Raw genomic sequence first — 27,514 nt, forward strand, 5'->3', positions numbered from 1 at the left:
TATAATATTGCTGCCTAGAGAAACAGAACCCCCACACACACCCATACACATAGTTACTCACAGACACTTAATAATGAGCCAGAACCTACCAACAGGTTTTTCCCTTTTCCCTTTTTCCCCCCATGCGTAGAGAAGGACCTATGCTTGACCAAGTCAGGAAGACTTATCATCTTATGCTGTTTGCTAAATTAACAGAAGGGGAGAATGGCCAACCCAAAAGAAGCTGAAAAAAGTTTCTTTAAGCCAAAAATCACTTCTCAAGGTTTAGCATTTTTAGTAGAGGCATATGAGAATCCAAGGACCCAAAGAATTCTTCTGATATTCCTAGAAAAGAATGTCACTTCTTCTGACCCTTAGGTGGCCTTTATGTGTGGGCAGAGAAGATAGTGCCCATGTGGCACGACCATAAAGGGGCCAGGAGAGTTTCCAGAAACAGCTGCTTCTACTGCTTCAGTATTTAAGTGTTGACTTTCAGTGCATGGCATCATATAATTATTTGGAATTAGCACAAGCTCTTGGGAGCCCATTAGATCTGAGTGTGAATTTACACTCTGTACTGATGAGCTGGAGGGGCCCGAGTTTTCATCCTTTGTACACTGGGAGTAACACCTCTGTCTACCTCACACGGTTGCCATGTAGATTTAATGAGCTAACTTATATTATGCTTTGTTTACCAGCATCATTCCTCCCCATTTTGGGAACAACCCTCTTCCTCTTGCCTACCTGCATCTTTTTTTGTCCATCCCAAATTGAGATGTATCTGGAAGCTGCCACATTCTTTCAGAGTCCTTGGCCGTGATTAATTAACCCAAGGTGGGGTCCCAACAAGGAGGTTTTGAATCGGAACTGGGAACATTAATTAAGGGCCAGTGCTATCCCTCCTTAGACGCAAAGTGGCGAAATGGCAGCATCATGCTGCAGCAGCCAAGTTCCTAGTTATTTGAAATGAGTCCCATTCATTCAAAATTAGTACTGAAAGCATTGACCATAGTCCCCATTTTTACTTGCTTACCTCACTTCTCCTTTCAAGTAACGTCATTCAGGATTTTGCCTCTACTTCTCCACTAAATCTGTTCTTATCAAGGACACAATGTCCTACATTTTGCTAAACTCAACAGTTGCTTTTCTGTTCTTTTCTTAGGTTACGGCAGCATTAAATACAGTAAGCCCTCCTTCTGCCTCAAAACACTCTTTTGTGTTGTTACTTCCAGAGCTCCACCCTCTCCTGTTTACATATCGTATTTCTGGTCACTTTTTTTCAGCCTCTTCACTGGTTCTTTCTCCGTTCCAGCTCTGCTTGTGAGAGTGTCAGCATAGGATCTGGACTGGCCCATCCTACATTTGTCAATCTTTCCGTACACTCTCCTCAGATAATCTCAGCAGCCCATGGCTTTAAGCACCATTGTGACACCAGTGGTTCCCTAATCTAGAGCTTCCAGCTCTGACCTCTCCCTGGAAGTCTGGACTCTTAGACCTAACTGTCCATGAGGCATCTCTATGTGGATGTCTAATGAGTAACTCAAGGACCTGAATACCATTCTCAATCTTCCCCTCTCTAAAACCCTCTCTTCTCTCATCTCTCATCTCATTTCAGTAAGATATCAATCGTTCAAGCCAAACAATGGAGTTGTCTTTGACTTGGTTTCACAAGTCCCTTCTCTTCTGCCTTCAATGACTGTTTCTTGATTCCCTTCTAGATATGGTCCCAGATAAGGCCCATGGTCCACAATTTCCATTTCTTATCACTGAGGGCTGAACTCAACCAAAGAGAGCCCTCCTGAAGACTTGAGCTTAACTCAGATACTGGCCAAGGATTTTTCTAACACCTGATCCTAAAGACGCAATCAGAGTCACACTGGACTTGTCCCGTTGTGTCTCTTCAGGTGACCTCTGGTCACAAGTAGGTCTGAAGTAGTTACAACTGACACCTCTGAGCTAGCCTTCCAGAAGGAATGATTGCTGTCTCTGGGACCCTAGGCTCTGTGCTCCCTGAGACCGTCCTCATAATTAGGTTGTTCTCCTCTATGGAAAGAAGAGCAGAAGCTGAGCCATTCTCTCACTATGTATTGAATAGACTTTTCCTACTGTCTCATTTTAGAGGTGTAAATTCTAAAGGCTGGTTTACAAACTGGAAAAAAAGAGCTGCCTATTATTCACATAGTGAGATTCTAAAGTGGAGCTAGTGGTTTCATTGTACCCTGCTGTCTGTGAGGCCCTAAACACAGAGACTGATCACTTTAGGACCAGTACCCAACACATGAATGAATGTGCTCAGATGGGCGTGGAGACAGGTGGGTAAGTCCACTCTGAAGGTCACTGTTATAGGCTGAATTGTGTCCCACAGAATTCATATGTTGACGTCCTAACCTCTAGTACCTCATGACATGACTGTATTTGGAGACAGGGTCTTTGAAGAGGTGCTTAAGTTAAAATGAGGTCATTAGGGAAGGCTCTAATCTACTGTGACCAGTGTCCTTATAAGAGGTGATGAGAACACAGACAGCACAGAGGGGAGACCATGTGAAGCCACAGAGAGATGGTCGTTCACGAGCCAAGGAGAGAGGCTGCAGAACCAACGCTGCTGACACCTTGGTCTTGGACTTCCAGCCCTCCAGAGCTGTGAGAAAATAAACCCCTGTTGTTTAAGCCACACAGTGTTTGGTACTGTGTTATGGCAGTCCTAACAAATAATACGGTCACTGTGTCATAAGCTCCGGAACTCCACGGGCCACAACTGCAGAGGAATAACCCTCTTCCAGACCCAGGCCTCAAGAGACCCTGCAGAATAGAGGGCACTTGGATGAAAGAGAAGACAGAGTCTCCAGCAGAAGAAATGCCTCACCTGCTCTATAGCTATATCCTACCCACACCAGAACACTGGAACTAAGCCCAGGCAAGGACCCACGGGACTTGGAGTTGGTACCCTGTAATGCTGGGCAAGGCCACTGATGCATATAAACTTCAGTCACCTCATTGGTAAAATGGAGTTAGCCATCTGAGCCTTCCAGGACAGCTCAAGGGGATGGCGGACAGCAAATCAATTTGCTAACTCAGACATGCTCTACAAATGTGAGGGGTCCCTCTTATTATTTTTCCTCCTGTTTTCATTTAACAAAATCTAACCAGTGGCCCAGGATAAAACGCATTCAGCCGCACTGATGAATGCCCCCTGCCTCTGAGGTTGCCTTCTTCATTCGTTTCCATTTCAAACACCCTGTGAGCAGAGTAATTGAGTTTGAATTGCTTGGGGGATCCTCCCCCCTCATGGTTCATTGCAAGGAGAGGCTCACAGTTGCTAATGATTTATTATTTCGCCTCATAAGTGTATATGTCGCTTGTGCCCAGCACAGTAGCTACGTAAGGGCAGCACACATGTGCCGTCACTTCCAATACGGACATGAATAAATCCAGGCCAGCCCTTCTGCCTCAATCACTTATGGAAGCAGCTCTTTCACCCTCTAAAATGGAAATGTTTTTATCTCACAGCCCCTGTCGCGGGAGCTGTGTCTAAATTAACGCGGTGTCCTTAAGTGCCCTGGCTCACACGCAGCCCTCAAGGTTTCCACTGCTCTGGGAAAGGGAGAAGGATTCGGTGATTTTGCAAGCACAGAGATAATCCTGTAATTAGAGGCCACGTGTAAATAAAAACAACTCACGTGTTGGATTATTCATTATATGCTGAGCATTTTACAGTATAGCCTAAGACTCACACAATTCAATGAGATAAGAATTATTCTTGTCTCTTTTTATTGTGCAGTGGTTTTTAAACATGGCTGTGAATTCTTAGACAGACGGTCCTTCCAAGGTGAGGTAGGGTCTGTGTCTCTTTCCCTCAAATCTGGGTGGGCTCTGACTGTGCTGGCCAATAGAGAAATGACACACAAGGTGCTCAGTGGCTCCAGAAACGTGTCATACAAAGGCCACACTGAGTCCACCTTGATTGTTGGAGGTCTCACTCTTGGAGTCCAGAACCACCATGTAAGATGTCTGACCACTCCAAGACCACCATGCGGGAAATTGGTGCCCTCCTTTTGGTCAACAGTTCCATATACACCCAGCCTCCTCATCACTCCTGCCAAAGTGCCAAACATGTCAGCAAACTCGTCTGGGATCCTCAGGACCATCCATCTGCCAACTGAATACCATCAAGTGACCTCCTTTGACACCATGTAGAACAGAAGTATAACTCAGCCAAGTTCTGCCTATGTTTCTGACCCACAAAATTATGCAATATATTAAAATAGATGTTGATTTAAGACAACAGTTTTGGAACAGTTTGCACACAGCAGTAAAGAACCCAAATACCACTTGAAGAAACAGAGGCAGAAAATGTGAAGACCTTCCAAGATCACACTGATGACATGTCGTGGATCTCGGATTGGACTCAAGAGCGTCTGCCTCTACAGTCTGACTCTTTGACAATACTGCCCTTTAGTAGAAAATCCATAACCATATGATAATTATGTTATGAATAAGACCGGAAAAAGAAGTCGGAATCAGTTCAACAAAAGAAATGCTTTCCTACAGTTAGAACTGCCAACACTAAAGGTGGGGAAGTTTCAGCATTTAGAGAAATGTCCAATATGTGACTTCAAATCCTTCCCCAACCCCTCATCAGCTGTGCGACTCCCAGGAACTCAACTTCTCTAAACCTTTGCCTTCTCGCTTGTAAAGTGGAAAGATAATAACCGTGAGGTTCAAATGAGATCAAACCTAGCAGAGAGTACACACTAAATTTTAAGTGCTGGGGAAATCCTCAGAAGATAATTTCCTCCCTCAGGGATGATCATCCAACAGGTGTTATAAAGCAGTGCTTGGGACACTTGGCAATGGATGAAGATAATTTTCATTGTTACGACGGAGGCGGTGCTACAGCAAACTGCTGGGGAAAGGCTAGAAATTCTGCTAAACATACTATGGTGCACAGGACGGTAACCCCTCCTTCCCACCCTAACAAAGAATTATCTAGTCCAAAATGTCAATTGCAATGCTATTTGAGAAACGCCCTCATAAAAGAGTCTCTGTTAATCTTAGAAGTTAAAATAGGTAACGCTTAAGATCCCACCAAGTTTGAATTGCATCTCTCAAAAATTCTATTATTCAGGTTTCTAACGTGCTAGGATTCTGACCTTTAACAAGTCTATGATCCCTAGATTATAAGATCTAAAAGATTTTATGTGTTATGATTCTAAGAAGCTACAATTCTAAATTCCTGGGATTCTATATATTATCCTAAGCTACTTTAAATCTAAGACTACTTTTCTAAGCTTCTATGATGCTAAGATCTTAAGAGGCTTTAAACTTAGATTCTAGGGCATCATGAGGTTATGTTTCTAATAAACTCTATTCTAGGAAATAAGACTTCTATGATTTTACAATACCATAATGCTGCCATTCTAAGATGTTAAAGTGCCATAATGTACATTTATAGATTCAGTGTGTCCAGAGCATGGAAATTTACTGTGTTGAAGGTAAGGAACTAAGTTTTAAAATTAAGCTTAAATTCCCAATCTGTTTGACAATCTGCTTTTATAATCTAATGATGGTGTTTGAGGAATGGAGATTTCCATTGAAATGCTTCTTTCAGTAGATGAAAGTTCAATACCCATGATGCAGTATAGAGTTATTGGCTCAGTTTTGACTAAGTTGCACATTCTTGGATGTAAAGAGGATACTAAAATTTGTATGCATTTCACTGAAAAAAGGTACTTGTGGGATTAATCATAAGGTAACTATTGTCAGTCTTCTATCGTCTCTCTGCATATATTCTGTGAGGGTAGTTATGCACTGCTCCTGGATTACATTTAGGGTCAGTCTGACACTCCTTCTGGTCATGTATGAGTAATTAACATACAGGTAATCAAGAAACAACTTGTCTGTTCCAGTGAAATAATCAAGACTTTAAATTTCATTCAAGTTGTAGCTAATACTTCTCTTTCCTGGAACTGGCTTACTGCCAGCTGGCCAGCTGTACTTGGGGGAAGATTCATGGTTGACTCCCTTTTTCTTTCTCCACATTGCTCTTTTATTATCCTATCTTCCTAGTCCTGAGTCCAGACCCCCCCCCCCCCCCCAGGGCTCAGGAATAGGGATGGGGCAGAAGGAGAGGAGGAAAAAGGTAGGAAATGTCTCACTTGGCTGAACTGTGGAGGGAGGACTGAGGTCCTCCTTGGGGTTGGCGAGTGTTTAAGCACACTTCTCTCTCTGGAACCAGCTGTGAATTTCTCAGATAAGCTCCTTCTTCTCTGTGGCTTTCCCTTCCCTCCTTGCCCTTCCCTCCAGGTCCATCAATGCGTCTCTATTTCAGCTGATCACACAGGACTTCTCTTTTAGCCTTAAGCCACCTGTGGTATGCCTCTGGTTTCCTTCTACGCAAGTTCACTCGCCCCGCTCGAGCAAGATCTAAGGCAACTCTCTTGCAAGGAGCCCACGTGGGTCTAAGGGAGGCCACAACATAATCTTTGTCCTTAGAAATTCTGAGAGTTCAAGTCAGTCCCAATTCAGCCACTTTCTCCTTCCCTAGAGCCGTGAGTCAGCTAGTCCCTTGTCATTTAAAAGTCTCAGGTGTGATTCAGACACTAGTTCACTGACAGCCCTTCTCTGAGTGATCCCTTCAACCCCCCTCTTTCACCTGAGGTGGAAGGAGAATGCTTCCCACGCCACCCACACTGAGCCTGGTTGTGGAGAGGATGGAGTGAGATATTAAGGTAGATGAGAGGCCTTATCCCAAAACCCTCTTCTAACCACCAACATTTTTTCAGCTGCTCCAACATCTTTCCTAGTTCAGAGCAGGGGTCAGTAAATTATGGCCTTCCAGCCAAATCCTGCCCACTACCTGTTGTAATAAACAAAGTGTTATTGCAACACAGCCAGTCTCATTCATGTTGACGTATTGTCTGAGGCTGTGTCTGCTTTTCAACAGCGGAGCTGAGTAGATGCACCAGAGTCCAAATGGTTCAGGAACCTACGCCATTTACCATCATGTGCTTCACAGACAAAGCTGGTGAGCTCTGGGCTAGAGGCAAGGGCCTCCTTCTGCCCCCTTCTTTCATAGGCACAGCACAGTCCTCTGTTGCTTCTCCTTTTAAAAGTTAACACCTATTATATTAGAACCTATATGAAACTGAGACTAAAGTAACTTTAATCTGCTGTCATTCTGTTCGTATTTAACTACCTACTCATAAGCCAGGTATCGTAGCAGGATATCCACCCAAGTTACCTTGTTTAATCCTTGTAAAGATACCATGAGGCAAGCAACTGTTCTCCTTTTACAGAGAGGATATTCAGCCTCAGAGAAGCTTTGTAACTCGCCCAAGGATACACAGCTAATAACCAGCTGATGTGGGAATCAAGCCAGGTCTGCCTGAGTCCAGAGGAAATGCTCTTTCAAATACCTCAATTCTCTCCAGCTGTATTTTCCAGAGACTGGAAGCCTATTGTGAAGCCCACACCTTCTCGTTACCGATGCATTTCCTGTCCCCAGGGGATTTCAGTGCTGTTGTCATCACCTCCGGAGCACTGGAGCTGGGCACGCTGGAGGCAATCCTTTGTTGAGTAACAAGAGAACTATTTATCCAATCACTCCCTTGCAGATTCCGGTTGATGCCGTCAAGGTCATCATCTGAAAGGGTGATTTTCGGCTTAGAACTCTTCATTATGAATCTCCTCCCCGGGAGAGTGTCTTTTCCTGACGTCTGGTTGTGAAAAGTGTCAAGAAAAGAAGAAAAAAGTCCGTAGGAACTTTAACTTACCTTTTGCAAGTAAAAAATAGAAAAATTAGGAAAGAACTTTAGACATATTCTGGACTACTCCCAACGCCATTTCCCACTGTTCCATTTTTCAGATGAGAAAAATGAGGTCTAAAGGAAACCAAAAATAACTGGTACCAAATGACATAGCAATTAACTACCGAGTTAAGAGAAACTGAATTTCAGACTCCAAACCTAATCTTCTCTCTAGCATCACTGGGACAAAAGGTAACCAAGTCTTTTGCTCTTTTCCATCTTTCTGAAGAATACTCTGTGTTTGCCAATTAGATACAGAGGTCTTTTATTATGCTGTAAAAAAAAAAAATACATAAAGAATCAATATTTCAGAAGCTAATAGAAAGGGTTTCATTTGTTTAATGAGAAAGATCATCAAGCCACCCCTGGAAGAAATAAATTAATCCAAGATTTATGGGAAGGGGAAGGGGATACACGAGGGCCACAACAGACAGAGTCCAAGGAGAGTTTGGGAGCAACAGAGAAAAGACAAAAAGATATTTGGTTAGATTGAGAATACGAGGCTTGAGTGGGGGTCATCACCATACTGTATGCTGGATTTTGACAGGATCGGTAGACTGTATTTAAGATTATGCCAGATCTTCCTTTTCCATTACACTAAGAGACCTGGTAAATTCTTAATTACTTCTATCTCTTTTTAGATGTCAGACTGGTGTTTCTTTTAAATATGACATAGGCTGTGACTTGACAGACGACTCATTTTTGTTCAAAGTACTTTAATATTCATCAGTCCTCTGTCCTTTCATCCATCTAATTCATTTCTTGATTCACACCACAGCACGCATATTTCTTGAGTTCTCTACATTGTCTTCGGCATAACTCTCACTCATTCCCTCAGGCATTTCCTTCACGAAGCCTCTCTGATCACCACTGCTGCAGGGCGTATGTGTCCTGTTGTGTTTTCACCATGCCCACCACGGTGTCTGGTCCATAACAAGCCTCCAGGAAACATTGTTATATGGAACTGAGTTGAACTGTAGCCCCTGTCTGGGGTACTGGGGACCGAGGTGAATAAGTCAAAGGTTTCATCATTGAGCATCGTAACATCTGGTAGTGAGAAGTAAAGGAAGGGAAGGGAAGGGTATGAGGGAAGTGCAGAGGGAGGCTTCACTTAGAGGCTGACCCCATGCTCTCTCATCGTTGAACAGATGAAAGCAGAAAGGCCACTCTGGCTGGCCCAGATAGAGACTCGTTCTTAAAGGAAGAACAAAATTAAAATTCTGAACCTCTCATTTCATGTGTTGCCAAGTACACTGCACTGATTACTTACATTCCATGACTGTAAGAGGCTTTGACAAGCAGCAAGTGTGGAACACACTGGGAGTTGATTGTTCTATTGAATAGGCTCTGGGTAAGTTGGATAAATGAAAGGCATGCTGCTTGCCTCTGAAATCCAGGCTGAGGAAATAAAGTGAAATTGGCAAATACACCATTTCAAATGAACTCCAGCCACCACCTTCAAAGACACCAGAGTGAAACCAATGTATTAGATTCATAGGAGACATCCGAGGTGCTCAGTGTATATTAATTGGCAATGTCACTGCTGAGTCCACATTATGTACAGATATACTTAATCTCAATTCCAATTCAACACACATTCATTAAAGGCTGGCTCTTCATTTACTTATTCATTCATCACTCGATGTACAAATGTTTTGTGTGCCCAGAAATATGGGTAGAGCTTAACCAACGTTGCCCTACCTCGAGGAAGCTCATAATCTAGTGAATGATCCACACAGTGAATAATCACGCAAATAATCAGTCAAGATTTGATAAATACAAGGAGGAAAAATACAGACTGTGAAAAGAATGTATAATCAGGGGCTCTCATCCATTCTGAATGTCAGCAAATGTGTCCCTGAGGAAGTGATATTTAGGAAAGGACATGAGGATGAGGTGGAGGGAACCAGGTGACAAGGTGGGTTCCCTAGCTAGGAGAAGCACCTGTGTCCTCTGTCACAGTGCTGGTGGCTGTGTGTAGAGAAGTAGAGAGACAAATAAGACCCATGATGGCCCGTGGCACTCATAATGCTTTAGAGGCAAATAACAGAAATCTTGGACAAACTCAAGTGAGTATGAACAATAAAGAAATTTATTACCTCATATAACTGGAAACCCAGAAGTTGGGCAGCCTCTAGGAGAAGCACATGCGTAATGTAACATAGACTCAGATTCCTTCAATCAGTCTCTCCTTCTCTCTCTCACTCTGTCCCTCTCTCCTAGCCTCAGCTCCAGATTCCTCCTGAATCAGATCCTGGCATCCCCTGTAGAACCAAGAGGGCTTCCAGAGGTAGCATGACTTCTACGCATGCTGTCTTGTTCACGTTCAGGGGCACAGCCCAGAAATCCCGCCCTCAGTCATGAGTGCTTGGACATATCCTTCAGTTTTCTTGTGATAATTAAGGCATTCCCCTGAGTCCTAGCAATCACAGGGGAACGTCATACACTGATTGGTTTAGGGAAATCAGAACCTAAACTCTGGGGCAGGTCATGGAGTCACCATCCACTAGAAGGGGTAGAAGTAGGTGTTGAAGCAAACTCAGAACTCTGGGGAGAAAGGGGAGGCAGGCTGTGTGGAACAGATGTGGAGTTAGCTACCATCAGTGTCTGCTCCACTGCTTTCCAGAAACACAGAGAAAACCCATGTCCAGCTTATAGCTGGATGCAAGATGTGAAGAGAGTATCATCCGCTTTGGTTGTGAAAAGACTAGATTTTATTCCTGTTCTTCCACCTACTGGCTGTAGTAAGTAGATTAACAACTCAACATCTCACTCTCAGCTTGATCACCTTGAAAGTGGGGGAAAGAATTACAGCTGTACAGCATGCTTTTGAGAATTAAATACAATAATGTAGACAATGAATTTGCTATATGACAGATAATCAGCGTATGTTCCTTCCTCCCTCCCTGCCCTCCCTCCATCTTGCCCCAGAGAATGGGGACACATTCATTCTCACTGGTAAGCAGAATCTATGGAGGCTCAGTTGCAAAGTTGGGTTTGAAAATTGGGGCAGAGAGGGCATGCAGAGAGCACTTTTTGCATACCGTACGACATTGGAGACAGAGTAGCATTAGTTGACCTTGAAGAACAGAAAGACACCAGAGCATGGATGAAGAGTGTGTATGTGAGTGATTCCGAGTGTATATGGGGGCGGGGTGAGAGGTGAAGGCAGAGGAGGTGTAGGTCTGGTCTGGCCACGGATAGCCACCATGCTGGCCTCAGAATCAGCCTTCCTTTTGATGGCTAAGGCCGTCTTACCAGATCAAGTTCATTGCATGCCTTTTTGTCAGCAGGAGTTCTTTCTCAGTAGGTTCCTCAAAGCTCACACAGAGAGGCTATGGCAGGCCAGCCCCACATGTCCGCCCAAGTGCCCAGACTTGCATCAGTGGGTTCTCTAGTTAGGAGAATCAGCTGCTTAGACTCACCCCAGGCCCCACCGTAGGTCAGTATGTGTTTAACCAAAGGCGATGAGAACTCACTCAATGCAGATGTGTAAACTGGTTTCTCTGGTGGCAATACCAACAATGGAAAGATGGCATCTGACTTTGCTCTTGTTTCGACAATCCATAAAAGTAAATAACGAGGTTGTAAACCGGGAGAGGGCAGAAAACATGAAGACAGACTTTTGACAAAATCTAGAGGTCTTAGAAAGCTCTTGTATGTGGAGGGGGGTCAGAAAGAAAAGTAGAAATCTAATATTGCTTCCAGAATTTCGTTTTGGAACAACCTGGGATATTGTCAGTTTCTTAAGTGAAATGGGGAACATGAGGAGGAAAATGTAGACTATTTGGGAAAAGGGAAGTAGCTCAAAATTGCTGGAATGTATGTTTTGAGGAGGGGTTGGCAGGAAATGAGGCTGCAGTAATTGACAGGCATTAGGGAATAAAGAGCCTCTTACAGTAAAATGTTTGAAATTTATTCTAAAGGTAAAGAAGAATTAAAGAAAGTCTTTAAAGCAAGGACATCTTGTTTATATTTTTGAAAGACCCTTCTGGCTGCACCGGAAAGATTGACTGAGTGCTGGCAGACAGAGGAGATTTCTGTAAAGATCGAGGTGAGAAGCAAAGAGATCCTGAAAATAAGGAGCAATAAGGAATGAAGGAGGGAAGGGTGGAGAGAGGAATGATTGGATAATGGAGGGACTCATCTGCCATCTTAAATGACTTCTGTTTTAAGAGGCAGAGAAGCCCGAGTTTGGAATAACCAGGCTTTAATGATGGAACATCAATGGATCCGTCATTTCTGTAGAAATGGTGTAGAAATGCCTTCAGATGCTGAAAATGGAGCACAGACTCCACGCAGGCATCTGGGTAAGACTCTACCACCCGGAGCTGAGAGCACACGAAGAACAAGAGATTTGGAAATTTCAACTTCTCTGAAAAGAATGGAGCTTTTCTGTTTGGAGAGTTTAATCTTACAATGAAATATCACTAATGGGTGATTTAATATTGCTCACATTTCAGGCATTCGTGGTGCTAATATTACCTTATTTACGTTGCGGTTCTGACACAGGAAATCCCTTGGTGGCTGAATTGGGTCTCAGCCCCCAAATTCATATGTTGAAGCCCTAACACCCAGGACCACAGAATGTGACTGTATTTGGGACTGGGCCTTTAAAGAGGTAATTAAGGTTAAATTAGGTCACTGGGGTGGGCCCTAGTCCAATGCTGCCGATGTCTTTATATAAAGAGGAGATTAAGATACAGACAGGCCCAGAGGGAAGATCATGCAGAGACACTAGAGGAACACAGCCATCTACAAAACCAGAGAAAGAGGCCTCATAAGAAACCATCCCTGCCGTCAGCTTGAGCTCAGACTTCTAGCCTCCAGAACTAGAATGAGAAAACACACTTCTGTTGCCAACCCTGATCAATCAACCAGAGACCTCACTATCAAGACCAGTGGGTTAACAGGAAAACAAAAACTCAAAGACATGGTGACTTCTAGAAAGCGCTCATTCTTATCACATCCCACCCCCAACTCTGGCCTTTTAGATTCACATAGGGTTTAAGATTGAGGACATTTTTGGAGGGCCACTTTAACTAGAAGTGAAGTGTTTAAAGTACTTAATAGTCTGAACCACAAGAGTATGATATATTTGGCGAACCCCAAGTGGGATACATTAGCTGGTTCTGGGGAAAGGTCAGACCCAGGAGCAGCTTTCTACACTAGTCACCACTTTACGGTTCTAGCTCCTTTTTCCGTGACATTGGTGGGTGCTCACTGGGTTACTATTTCCTCACATTATGGTTAGAAAATCTAAGACATCAGATTGGGTGTTAGAAAAGGGATTGGGAAACAGACGGGAAAATAGGCAGAGTTGGCCTTAGTCTTGGTAAAAACGTTTAGTTTTAGCAAAATGAAGTTTTCCATAAGTTCAGCCTTGTATATTAGTCCTTTGTCTGATGGTTTTCATTGAAGTCTGGGGCCAACACAGAGGGTAATTTTCTTTGTTTTCTTCTGCATGTGTGCCCATCTCAGGACTTCACAGGGAAAAGAGTGGTGGGGTAAAGGGAGATGTGAATACTACTATGTCACTTGGTAAAAATATAGACTATAGAGTAGTAGTTCTATTACTCTGATGTCCCCAATCTTGCCGTCATTCCTGAGCAATAGGAAGCCATTGAAGGCACTTAAGTGGGGACTGATATAGTAAGATCTGCTTTAAAAAAGCACATGGTGGGTAGACATGATATAGAGGTCACCAAAGGTAGAGGAACCCACTAAGACATTGCTCCAGGGTCCCTCATTCATTCTATCCACTTATTTTACAAATATTCATCATGCGTGTATTTTGTGAAATCGATCTTGGCTCTGGAGACACAGTGACTGAGAAAATCAAAGTCACTGCCTACACAAAGTTATACTCTAGTAGAAGAAAACAAGGGCTAAGTAAATATGATTCCGTATGTAAGTCCTATGGAGAAAGAGAGAACACGGTGCCTGGGGGCTGCTGTTATATACCGCAGGGAGGTCAGGTAAGTGCTCACTGATGAGATAATACTGAGCTCAGTGACTAGAACGAGAAAGCAGGACATGAGGACGTCTGGGGAGGGAGGATTTCAGGCAGTAAGACTAAGTGGAAAGTCTCTGAGGCAGGAATGTGCCTAGCTTGCTGGGGGAACAAGCAAGAAGGCCAGTGCGGCTCGCACAGACTCAGTGGCAGGGAGGGGGCAGCACATACATTTGGAAAATCAGCAGGGGTAGGTAGAGGGAGAATAGATGAAACAAGGACTTATAAAATCTTCCTGTCTCTCGGTCAAACTTCCATCAAAATGCTATTTTAGTTTTAGCTTGGGGTCCCCGATCTCCTCATCGTTCCAGAGCAATAGGAGGCTGGTGCAGGCGGTGAGGCTGGCATTGTGCTGGCGCTGACACGTCAAAGGCAGGAGGGCCTGAGACAGGACGGCCACAGAGACGGGCTGCAAAGATGAACACGATGCTCGCTGACCTTCCGTGCCAAGACAGCGCCTGTGACCGGCAGCCAGGCGGCGTAGGTGTCAGAGCGCTGGTGCTCACCTGCGTGGTGCAGGCTGTGGAGGAGGTGAAGAGTCGCTTAGCCTCGGTCCCGATTCCTCAGGTCATCCGGTTTCTCCAGTCATAGCTGTTCCCATAAACACTGCCACAAGGTGACAGCATCCCAAGCTGTGGAGAGGCGCTTCATGCGCGAGCTGTCACCACGTGTTGAACCCCCCTTAGCAAACGCCCTGTCACTTCCCAGCAGCCTCACTAGCAGCTCTGCACTGGGCAGGAGGCTATCTGCTCAGCCTGGGACCTGCCACGCTGGTTGGGCTTCACAGTCACACCTGCCATTTGCTGCTGCATCACTTTTGTGATCAAGAGGCGGAGGAACAAATGGAATTGTGCTCCTTTTAAGCTCTTTTTGATATCATCATCATCGTCGTCATCATCATCACCGTCATCATCATCATCATCATAAACATTTACTCAGTGCTTGCTGTATGCCAGGCACGGTGATAAACGCTTGCAGAACCTTACTGAATTCTCCCAACAACCGTATGAGGTTTTATCATCCACGTATTTAGATGAGAAAAATAAAGGAGAGAGTCATTACATAATTTGCCCAAGTTCACACAACTAGCTTGGGCTCACTGACCCAGAGGAAAGCTAACCTGTCCTCCTGCCAGGATGGTAGACTGATAGAGCTGCACCCCTGCCCACCCTGGGCTTTTTATAAAGACCAGGGGACCTTACATCACTTCCTTAAGGTCCCACAGCTTGTTCATATCAGGAGCTAACACACACCATAGCAGGTACTAGTCTAATGGCTTTTACAAAATTTTTATTTATTCTTCACAGCAACCTGAATTTTACAGATGAGGAAACAGAGCCCAGGGTCTGAGAGCCACCAGAGAGGTAGGCAGGGAGTTGAATTCCAGACTCTCTGATAACCTTTGCCCCTGACCCCCGTGGTGTCAGGACTCGCTTTGAGCCGAGCACATGCCAGGGTTCAGATTTTCAGTGGACAGATTTTGTCTTAGAGCAAACAATCCAGTGCAGCACCACAAGATAGAAATAGAATGGGAGCCATACGTGTACTTCCTATTTTTTTGAGTAGCCACATTTTTAAAAAGAATTGATAAAGTCAAGTCATACTCCTGAGGGAGGGAGGATGAATTTTCATCTTCATTCCTGTAAGAAAACTGAAGACAAGAAAAGCATCCATAGAGGCGAAATCCCTGGACTTCGAGTCACTGAGCGAGCTGAATTCAAATCTCCCATCTGCCACTAACCGTGTGACTCTGTGCAATGTAGGTAAACTCCGTCTTTGCTGCACCCTCTGCAATTTTAAACTCTAACACCAAGCATCTCAGCACATCATGCTGATTGGTGCCTCCATATGTCTCTTCCAGACTAGGGTTTCTGCCCTTCCTGCTACCTACCCTCTTGTAAAACGGATGCTTATCCAAGGAGATCTGACAAAATGATTGATTGACTTAGCTAAGCTGATACCTACTAGCGCTCCATATACAATCCAACTGAATAAGTGCGTCGATGTTTTTTACCTCTCTCTCTGCCCCCCTCTCCCCTTCCCTGCCCCTGTGTGTGTGTGTGTGTGTGTGTGTGTGTGTGTGTGTGTGTGTGTGTGTGTGTGAAAGAGAGAGAGAGAGAGAGAGGGAATTCTGAGGGATTTCTTCCTCCAGTGTAGTTGAGATTAGGATAAATTGAATTGTTGGTTCATGACTATACTGAAGCTTCTGAGTGTCCAGGAGAGACTCAGTAACAGATGGTTAATCTGAAACAAAACCAATAGCCAGGACTGCGCCATCCATAGACCTGGGTTTACAATTGGCAGAATAATATTAGGAACTTGATGGTCAGTCTTCTGTTTGCCACTTTCGTCTTTGCTTGCACCAGTCTCACTCAGACCATCTTGCTCTACATGCCAACGTTCAGAACACGCTGTTGCCTCCACAGCCATGTCCCGGGGGGCTCCCTTTCTTCCTCTGAGTGTCAGTTTAAATGTCACTTTTTTGGAGAGGTTTCCTTATGCAGACTTAACAAAGTAAAACCCATTCTTTTGGACACTATTTCAACCTCTATTTTTTCCTTCATAACATGTATTTTAGTTCACAATGCTTTTTAAACATATAAATATGTGCCTGTTTGCTTGAATATGTTTTTTCTAGGCTAAAATGCAAAATGTATAAAGTCAGATATTGGTTTCTTTTATCATTGTTGTTGTTGTTTGGGTTTGTCCTCATTACCTAACATTGTTCATGGTACTTAGTAGGTAATCAATAAATATTTGTTTGGGAAAAACAACAGTGACAATAAGGAAATGAAGGAAGGAAGGAAGGAAGGGTGGGTGGGAGGGAAGAGAAGGAGGGAGAAAGAGAGAGAGAAGGAGGGAGGAACAAATAAACTAATGGACAAATGAGAGGGAAATGAGATGAAAAAAGAGGGAAGGAAAGAAGGCAGTTAGGTAGGCACTCCATTTAACGGAGCCTCATATTACCCTTGTGTATTGGGACTCCTGAGTGGAATTAATTATCAAGGATTTTTGTGTGATAATCAAACCATGCAAGTTGTAAACAGTAAAACACTATGCAAATCAGAGCTATTAAGGTTTGTCAATAACTCTTCCCCACCCCCCTCCCCAGTGGCATCTGCTATGCAGTATGTAGAACATACTTGGTGTCTTTCTTTCCTTCTGCCCTGAGTGCTTTCCTCTCTGCCTTCATTCCTACTCACCCTTTAAAACTTCCTCTAGGACTTTTCCATGATGCCCCGTTTTCCTGCATTTTGAGGTAGGTATCTCCTCTACATTTTTATGGGGTTCCATGGGCCTCTGGTGACTGGGGCCAGGGGGAGGGGCAGTAAGCCACTGCCCTGATCACGTGGTTTTGTAAGAATCTCTTTAGAAGCCTGTCTTCTGATTTGGTGGTTAGCTTCCCAAGGGATGTAATGATTTGTTTATTATGATACCAGTACTTAGCCAAATCACTGGCATATACCTGTAAATATTGAAACAATAAGTGCAAAGGTGACTGAATAAGTAAATACGTGAGTGAATGAATAAACATTTTACACTTGCTGCACACAGGAGCTTTTTTTGGTGAGCATTCTCATGTACTTCCTAGCATCTAGTGTCAAATATAATAGGTACCTAAATGCATCGCAGGTGTTTTTGGATGGCTTGTTATTTTCTTACAAAAGAACCACTGTCTCTATGGTTATGTGGCCAAACCAGACTGCAAACAAGAGTATTCTGTTCATCAAGAGAGGCCAACAGGTGTTATTTTAGAGGCATCCACTGCCTGAGTAAGAGCTGAGCCCTTAATTTACTCTGACGACTACTCTTAAGTAGCCAAAGTGACTTGGAAGCCATCCCTGGAGACATTCATTGGAAAACACAGTTTGAATTAGTCTAATAACTGAATGTCAACCGACTTCTACCACAAAGCAGTGAGGTGTGCTTCCCTCTTTACAAATCAAGTAACCCAGAAGAGTACAGCCTCAATAACCACTAATAAGGGTTCTCAGAGGATTGAGGCCAGCAAGGGAATTGTTTTTACCTGTAGCCTGCAGTCCAAACACCTTCCCTTAGCATCCGCTACCCTTAATGAGTCAGCGCTGACTTCCCCAGTCATTGAAAACACTCCGTAAAATCCCACGAGCATTTGTAAAGAAGTGGAGACGACAGGGCATTCCAGGTTGAGGGAACAATTTAAACAAAGGCAAGAAAGTCAGTTAAGTTCAGCAAATCAGTAATTCTATAAGGTGCATATGTGGGAGGAATTAATGATAAAAATAGGGAAAAGAAGGTCTGATTGTGAGATGTCTTGGAACAAATGTTGCTCGGTCTTCTGGTCTGAGCAGGGTGGCATAGGTGTGTTTTTCCTTGTCCCTCCTCACTCAGCATCACCATAAACCCTAGAACAGGTGCAGGAGACAACCAAGGAGAACTGTGAGAGGTGTAAGAAGGCCAGCAGGCTGGGGCTCCAGGACTGGAGGAACAGCTCAGGGGCAGGGCATCTTGTCTTCTCTCGCCCAACAGAACAAAGTCACCCAGGCCTGGCGTTCCCCAGTCCCTGACCCACCAACAGAATAACATGCAGGCAGACGCATTCTGTCCCCGGATCGAACAGGAGTCTCTCTGGATACATCAGGTTACTCAGACACCATGAATAACCAGAGGATAAACAAAGAACTCTTCCCCCACTGGGCCTGAGACTCCCTCTTTCTGCTGAAAGGTTCTGAGGGGTCAGGGAGAACGCAAGAAAAATACAGGACAACCAGTGGCCGTATCCAGGAAGCCCCTCTGTCCTCCCAGGCTTAGCTGAGCTTCCCCTTTCCCACTCAGAGACACCAGGGGAGCAGAAGGGGTGGGACTGGGGTCCAGTAGGTGGACCTGAACCACGCCCCTCACCAGGGGAAGGCATCTGACAGCAGACTTGGGGAAGCCCCCTCTGCGCCCTCGGCAGCCCCAGCCAGGACCGGGAAGGCTCAGCAGCACCAAGCCAAGCAGGTGAAAATCACACTGCGCACGTTCTGAGGGTTAAACTGCCGTTAGAACCATACTCCACAAAGTCAGCCGAAGCCTGCATTCTAAACCTAAGCTTGGTGACTTGCTAAAAGAAAAGATTTTAATAGGACCCAAAGTATTCTAACATACAGACGCTGTCCAGGACGCAATTGAAAATCACCTAGGATACCAAAAACCAAGGAAATCACAACTTCAATGAGAGAAGACAATCAACTGATGGCGTATGAGGACGAATCAGACGTGGGAATTATATCATTGTAAGAGAAGGATTTTAAGGCAGTAGCTGTAAAAAATGCTTCGAAATTCAATTATAGATTCTCCTGAAACAAATGAAAAAATAGAAATTACAGCAAAAGAATAAAAGTTTTATATAAATATATAAAGAACCAAATGGAAGTTAAGAAACTAAAAAATGAAGTAACAGAAATAGAAAAGTCTCACTGGATGAACTCAAACAGTAAAGTAGAAATGACTTGTCAATCAAGACTGTGTGATTGACACACAGATCAATGGAACACAGATCAATGGAACAAAATAGAGATCCTACCGAGAGACTCACATAAATGGGCTCAACTGATTTTTGACAAGGGTACAAAGGTAATTCAGTGGAGGAAAGATAGCTTTTTAAACACATAGTGCTGGAGCATCTGGGCACCCATAGGCAAGAAAAGAAAAAATTATCTTAACCTACTCTCAACACACTATATAAAAATTAACTCACAATTGATCATAGACAAATATAAAATATAAAAATATAAAACTTTCCACAAAAACAATAGCAACAGAGGAGAAAGTCTTCAGGATCTAGGGCTAATCTGAGAGTTCTTCAACTTGACATTAAAAATACGTTGCAATAAAGGGAAAATTGATAAATTGGACCTCATAAAAATTTTAAGAAGTTTGTATTTTGACAGTCCATGTGAAGAGGAAGAAAAGACAATTTATAGACTGAGAGAAAATATTTTCAAACCTCATATCTGGCCAAAAATCAGTATTTAGAATATATAATGAACTCTCTAAACTCAACAGTAAAAAAAAAAAAAAAAGAGACATTTCACTGAAGATATACACATAACAAATAGCATACGAAAAAGGTATTCAACATTATTAACCATCAGAGAAATGCAAATTAAAACCACAATCTGCTATCACTACATACCTATCAGAATGGATGAAGTTAAAAACAAAAAATACCAAAGAAAATGCAAAGAAAATGAATCACTCACACATTGCTGCTGGAAATGTAAAATAGTATAGGCACTCATTAAAATGGTTATTGGCTTCTTGTAAAACTAAATATAAAATTACTATATGACCAGGCAATTTCATACCTGAACATTTATCCCAGAGTAAGGAAAATTTATGTTCACACAAAAACCTGTACATGAGAATTCATAGTAGCCTTATTTGCAATGGCGAAAAACTGGAATCAGCTTGGCTGTGCTTCAGCAGGTGAATGGTTAACAACGTGTGTTACATAAGTTTCATGGAATACTGCTCATCAATAAAAAGGAATAAACAACTTGGATAAGTCTCCAGGGAATTATGCTGAGTGAAAAGAGTCAATTCCAAAAGGTTACATTTTGTATTATTCCATTTATATAACATTTTTGAATGACCAGATTTTAGAAAGGGACAGCTTTTTAGTGGTCAGGACTTCATTCCAGAGCCAAGTAGGGTGGGCATGGTAGGAGATGGGGATAGTTATAATAGTGCAACATGAGAGATCCAACATGAAGCAGTAGTTAGAACTATTCAATATCTTGACTGTGGTGGTGGATACAGGAACCTACAAAGAAGATATAATTGTATAGAACTTAACATACACATACATGTGTAAAGTAGAACTGGGAAAATTGGGATGAGGTCAGAGGATTGTATTAAAGTCATTGCCCTATGATATTTAATATAGTTTGGCAAAATTTTGCTACAGAGAGAAACTGGGAAAAGTAGTCAAGGGATATCTATGTAGTATTGATTTTTATTACAATTATATGTGAATCTACAATTATCTCAATAAAACTTTCAAGGAAAAATACTACTTGCTCTAACTCGGGGCAGACCATGGGCTGGCTGAGCCCGTAAGCCCTAGAGAAAGTAGCTAGAAGGGGTCAGTGTGAGTGGCTGACATTAGGAAAGGATTAAAAAAAAGTGAAGAGCTTGGTCAATGGTTGGCTTATATGTAAGAGGAAAAAGAAAGAGACAAGAGACAGTTCAGAAATTTGAGACATCAAAAAGTTGGCAAAATGAGTATTTCTAGGCTCTCAACAGTAGGAAACAAGGTTGGAAAAGCTTGGGTTGACAAAGACAAATAAAGACTCAGCCTTTCTGCAAAAAGTAGTAGTGTCTCAGCCTAGTTGTCTTTAAAACAGAGCCCAAGACAATGTTGTATGTCCATGTGTCTTATCTGAATAAGAATGAAAGACTAGGAAAGCCATGCAGGGAAGGAGGAAAATCCAATTTAAGAACATTGGCCACTCCTGTGGGTGTCAGGTGCCCAGTCATCCCAAGACCTTCTGAGAAGCTTTACACAAGGTGCCTCATACTGTCAACCCGTTAAGTGGAGGATAGGAGACATAAAAAAGGAAGCAACAAAGTGTATCCAGCTTCAGAATTGTGTCTGGGTTGTGATGACTGGCACGTGTAACTGACTGGAGAGAAATAGATCAGAAGCTTCCTAAGTCTGGGGATAAATTACATTGTCAAAACACTACCAAAGATCCTCTGACTCTTTGAGACCTAAAAGGGCCTTTGAGACTCCATACCATACTTGCACCCACAGAAGTGGGCTTTTACAGGGTTACAGAAACTTTGCAGACCTATAATAATGCACCCTGGAGGATAATGAACAAGAATAGAACTCCCAGAGAATAGAGCAAAGATCCATGGAGAACGAGGGGCAATGAGTATTCTCCCAAACATCAGAGCAGGATTTAACTAAGAAACATCACCAATTTTCAAGTTAGAGGACCTTCTTAAAGCCTGCCCTGCAGGACTTCGGAGGAGATATGGACCAGTGCCTGCTGTCCGTAAAATTTCTTTGCATAGGAGGAGGATGGGGAAACAGACAACTTCCTTTTTATTTGTAAATTATTGAACCATGAGGAGACATAGCCACGGGGAACCACTGGGACACTGAGCATCCAGCAGACTCTGAGCTGTATGCAGTGGGACACAAGAAACCCGGCTTGGCTCTCCTGGGGAGGGTATGAGAGCTCTTCTGTGCGACAGAAGAATGAAACAGATGCTTTGGCAGTGACCAGAAGGGTAAACTGAAAACAATTCCACGTTTTCTCTTCTCCTTGGGCCCATAACTAGACTATATTTTTCACCCTCCCAGCAATTAGCCAGTGGAATATGAATTGAAGTAATTTACTTATACTTTTAGGTCTGACCCATTAAAATATAAATTTTCCATAGATAATTTTCAATTCTCTGTTTCCATCTGTTAGCTTAATGTAGAAATTTTGAAGGAGTTGGATGTAAGTGGAGCCAAAAATGGAAAGAGTTTGGTTCCCAAATATCTTTAACAATGCAGAGTTCTCTTGCTGACCCACATTGGACTGTGGTTTATGCTATTTGGCAAAGTGAAGGAATTTTGCAGATGTAATTATTAAAGTCTCTAATCAATTGACTTTAAGTTAATCAAAAGGGATTTTATCCTGGCTGAGAAGGACCTAATCACATGGATCCTTTATACAGGGGTCTAGATGTTAGAGTCTTGAAGCAGCAGACTTTCTACTGTTGGCTCTGAAGACACAAGCTGACATGAATTCTATAGACACAAGGAAATGAGGCTGCCAACATCCTGATGGAGTTTGGAAGTAGATTCTACTCTAGTTGCGCCTCCAGGTGAGGACACAGCCTGGCTGACACCTGGATTTCAGCCTTGGGAGACCCTAAGCAGAGGGTATAGTTAAGTTATACCAAGACTTCTGACCTACAGAAATTGTGAGGTAATGAAGACATGTCAAGTTGCTAATTCGTGGTACTTTGTTATGTCGCAATATAAAATGGAATACAGCTACGTTGCATGACACGAATTTTAATTATTTTATGGCAAAACTATATCCCTAAGGTCTTGTCAAAGAAAAGAGTTTTACTATATTTTCCCTTATTTTCTGAAGTCAGCCAGGACAGTTTTCAGTAGAAAAGAACCCCTGATAGGTGAGATAGTCTTGGTCACATCCTTGTCTCTATTGAGTCTAACTGATCCATTATTGGTATTACTTTTGAGTTTTACCACCTCCAAGGATCACCTGAGATATAATTAAATAAATATTTTTTCTTTATATCTACTCATATTTTTACATACGTAAATCTTTGTGAAGAGTGTATTAGTTATGGTGACAACAGCTGCTATGTGACAAATCCTCAAATCTCATTGGCTTAGAATAAAAGTTTATTTCTTCCTGTGAAACATTCCGAAGATGGATATTCTCCAGGAAACTCTCTTGTGCAACTGGCCTCTATGCACTGATTCAGGATCCAATTTCTTCCAACTTGTATTTCAGTGGCCTTCAACATGCAACTTACAAAATCACCTGGTGTTCATCTCAGTATCAGCCAATCTGTGGATAAAAGAGAATGAGGAATCGTGCATAAGCAGTCCCCAGGTACGAGGCCTTGAAGAAATTTCCTTACTGGTCCCAGGGATATGCCTGATTGCAAGGAACCTGAAAACTACAGTTAAGTCCAAGAATACCCTCCTACCTGCCGTGCACCTCAGACATACGTGGGAAAAACACCAGTGTAGAGTTTCAATTCTCAACCCCATGACTACTTCCCAGGTGACATTTGTCAATGTCTGAAGGCTCTTTTGGTGGTCACAAGTAGGGCGAGGGCCGCTACTGACATCTCATGGGTAGAAGCCAGGGATACTGCTGAGTACCCTACAATACACCAGACAGCCCTCCCCCTGCCCCGCAACAAAAATGAACTCTCCCCATATATCAGCAGTGCCCAGATTGAGTAACCTGGTATAGAGTAAATAGCAGCAGATCTGTAAATCCCTGATATCATGTATTCATACAGGACAAATTCTTAAGCATTTACCATGTGCCAGGTACTGTTCTATATTCAGTGATGCAAGAGTGAACAGGACAGATTCCTTTCCCTCATGGCACCTACGCTCTGGCTTATATTACATATGTGACCTGATTAACCCGCCTGAAAGTTCGGTTTCTCACTTACGAAGTAAGGGTCAAGATAACTCACAAGGCGCGTATCGAGTTTAAATGAGACAATGTATGTGTAAAGGGATGTTAAAATGGTGCTCTTCACGCTTCATGAGGCATGAATTCAACAGATGTTACATTCCAAAGTGAGTTGGAGACAGAACACCATGAAAAAAATAACTGCTTATATGACTGTCATAAAACATGGATATAAAAGAGTAGGTGGAGGAGTGATCGGGAGGATTCTGCAACGGGGGCTTTGGGGAGAGGCCTTGGGGCCAATGAGAATGTGAAGGGGGAGGAGCCTGGTAAGAAGGCTTTATGAGCACAGGCAGATTTGATATGTACCCAGGGATGGGTGCTGATCTACACCTGAGAAAGTTAGAGTAACCTTGGGCTTCAAGGATGGAGAGTAACATCTTGGAAGTAATTGCACTCCTTCTGAGAGTCAATCAAACAGGCATGGAGCTTTGGGACCACATGAGGTAGGGATGGAAGCTTGGAGTAATTTCCAAAGGACTCCTGCCCCAAAGGGCCACCTTCCGGGCTGATAAGACTCAGCAGTAATAAGATGTGGAGTTTTCTGCTAAGACAGAAGCCCAGAGGAGATTTGGGAAGGAAGTCACGTCATAGGAATTGCAGTGGCGGGGTCTCAGCAGGGGAGATTCTGAAGAACTCACCATGGCACTCACAAAGGAGAGGGCAACTCTCATCATCTGCCAAGTAAGAAAATCTTAGCACAACACTAGATAAGAACTTTCTCATTCCCCTATCTCTCCTCCCTACCCTCTGCTTGGTGGGGTCAGAAAATTATTTCATGAGTCTGGAGGAGGAGAAATTCCAGGTAGAAAAGAGAGTAGGAGGATTATACCAACCTCTTTTGTTTTAAATGAGCAGCATAAACCCATTGGCAGCATGTAGAGAGCAGAAGATTTAAAACTAAATCAAGTTCAGAAAATTGGTCAGGATAGGAGAGGCTATAATGAGGTAACAAATAAACCCACGATTCCAATTAATTCACACCACAATTTTTTTTATTTCTTCTCATCCACACGTCTCAGTTATAACAGTGGGTGTGTGTATGCCTAGGTTTGGGGGGTGGAGGTGCTCTTTCACATATTCACATAGGGAACCTCACTGACTGAGATTCCATCTCATCATTACTACCTCAACAAATGACTTCCAGGGTTTCTGAAGCACAGCAAGAGAGAGCTGGAGTGTTGCACATGGGCTTTTATAAAGTGACCTGGAACAGTATACATGGCATAAATGGTTTTTCTCCATATCCCAATGGCCAGAATTCACCAACATGGTAGCAAGCATAATTGCACCAGAAGCTGGAAAATGCTGTCTTCCTATGTGCCCAGGAAGGAGAGAGCTGAATATGAGTGAGCACTAGACCCCTTTCAACTTTCCAAGTTATAATCCACTGGGACTAGACATTTTCAGTTGCTGTCTTGAGACATTAGATTTTAGGTGTACCCAACAAAGTCGGGAAACTGAGTTTCCATCCAAGGGCAGAGGAAAGATGGCCAACACTAAATAGGTTAAAAAGAGATAGTTAGATGCAAAACAATAAAGCAGTTTTCATTAGACTCCACAAGTCCTACAAATTCAACTTTCTGGTAATAAAGCCCTAGGTACATTGAGTTACACAGACTGGGTACCACGGGACCATTTCCCTGTTTCTTTCTCTTGTCCATGCACAAAGTTTCTATACCTTCCTACTCCCGATGTGATACAAAATAATATCCTATATTATAACACATTTTGTAACAGCAACACTTGCCATTTCTTTTGCACCTACTATATACCAGATGCTCTGCTAACACCTCTTCACATTTTCTCTTCACAACCCTCCAGTGGTTGGGTCCATGTTTCCACGCAGAGGTAAATGCAGAAAACTGCAAAGTGTGGGAGATATGCAAAGTCAGAATTTCCTGGATCAACATTTTTACTCAAATAGTGGGCAGACAACCTCACTAGCAAGAAATATAGAAGAGGGAATATTATTTTTTATATTAGAACGAATGTGAGCATATCTGTGGGTTTTTTTAAGCTTTATTGAAATATAATATACAAAAATTGTACACATTTCATGTATATATTTCGATGAGCTTGGGTATATGCATACTCTCACCACAGCTAAGGTATTAAACATATCCATTACCTCCAAAAATGTCCTTGCACTCTTTTGTGTGTTTTGCCCCGTTTGGTAAGAATACGTTAACAAGAGATCTACCCGGTTAACACAGTTTGAAGTGCACAATACCCTATCATTAACTGTAGGTACTGTGCTGTACAGCAGAGGTCTGGAACTTATCTTGTGTAACAAAACTTTATATCCACTGAAAAGCAATTCCCCATTTCTCCCTCCTCCTAGCCCGTGACAACCACCATTCTATTCTCTGCTTCTCTGAGTCTGACCATTTTAGATATCTCATTTAAGTAGAATTATGCAGTATTTGTCTTTCTGTGACTGGCTTGAGACCAGTTGGGTGTGTGCAGCTCATAGGGAGAATGTACTATTTTATTTTATTTTATTTTACTTTTATTTCCATGCAGAAAACTGCTAGTCCTTTCCCCTTCCTCCCTCTCCCCGCCACACCAGGGATCAGACACAAAACTGTCTCTATCCATCAGCACATTGCACAGGTGTTCCCTGGGGGGCAGCTTTGTTAAATCCCTGTCCCCGCACTTAGCTTGTCTTAGCTGAAGAATTGAGAACACTACCTTAGCAGAACAGGTACAGACAAAATTTATACTTTTCCTCAGGGTTCTGGGGACATCTGGGAGAAAAGGTAGGAAACCTTATACTAGCAAATGGAGAAAGAGAATATTCAGGGAAGAATAAGAGATTGACCAAAATAGAAAGGAGCCACGAAACTCTGATGGGAGGAAATCTTAGAGATGAGAATCTGTGCCATTACCAAATCATCATCATACCCTCAGAGCTGCTCTGTGCTCACAGAGCTTCTCTGTGCTAGGGGGTCCATAAACTTCACTTCATTTAATCTTCTCAACAACCTTTTGATATAGATATTATTATCTGAAGCCACGCACTCAATACAATTGAGACCCCAGAAGGTTAAGCAAGTTTTTAAGTCACTGCGACTCAAAATCTCCCACGTCATGTCCATTCTCCTTCCCGGCCCTGCCCTGTGAGGCTCCATGGGTCTGTTGCATCCTAGATCAAAAGCTCCCAGACTAGCTTCTGCAAATGCTCGTTCATCTCTCCACCTTCTGAAGGTAGCTCTCTCTACTTCTCTTTGCCAGAGGGAAGTAATAACCTCTGATTCATTCAGTAGAATTCATGAAGGAGGATTTAGATTCCAGGTCAAACAAAACCATTAGTGTAAAAAGCCCCAAACAAAGCAAAACTGTAATGATCATTAGTGTACTGATTGCTTTAGATCTTTTCTAAAAACAAGGCAAGTATAAATAAATACCTGAAATGATAGAAGCCGTAAAAATAATACAAACCACAAAGAATAGTAAGAAGCTGTGTTTTCTAAACCAATGCCTCGGGGGATACAAGCTCA

Source organism: Balaenoptera borealis (genome assembly GCF_965194805.1).
Source record: "Balaenoptera borealis genome assembly, chromosome: 17".
NCBI lineage: Eukaryota > Metazoa > Chordata > Mammalia > Artiodactyla > Balaenopteridae > Balaenoptera > Balaenoptera borealis.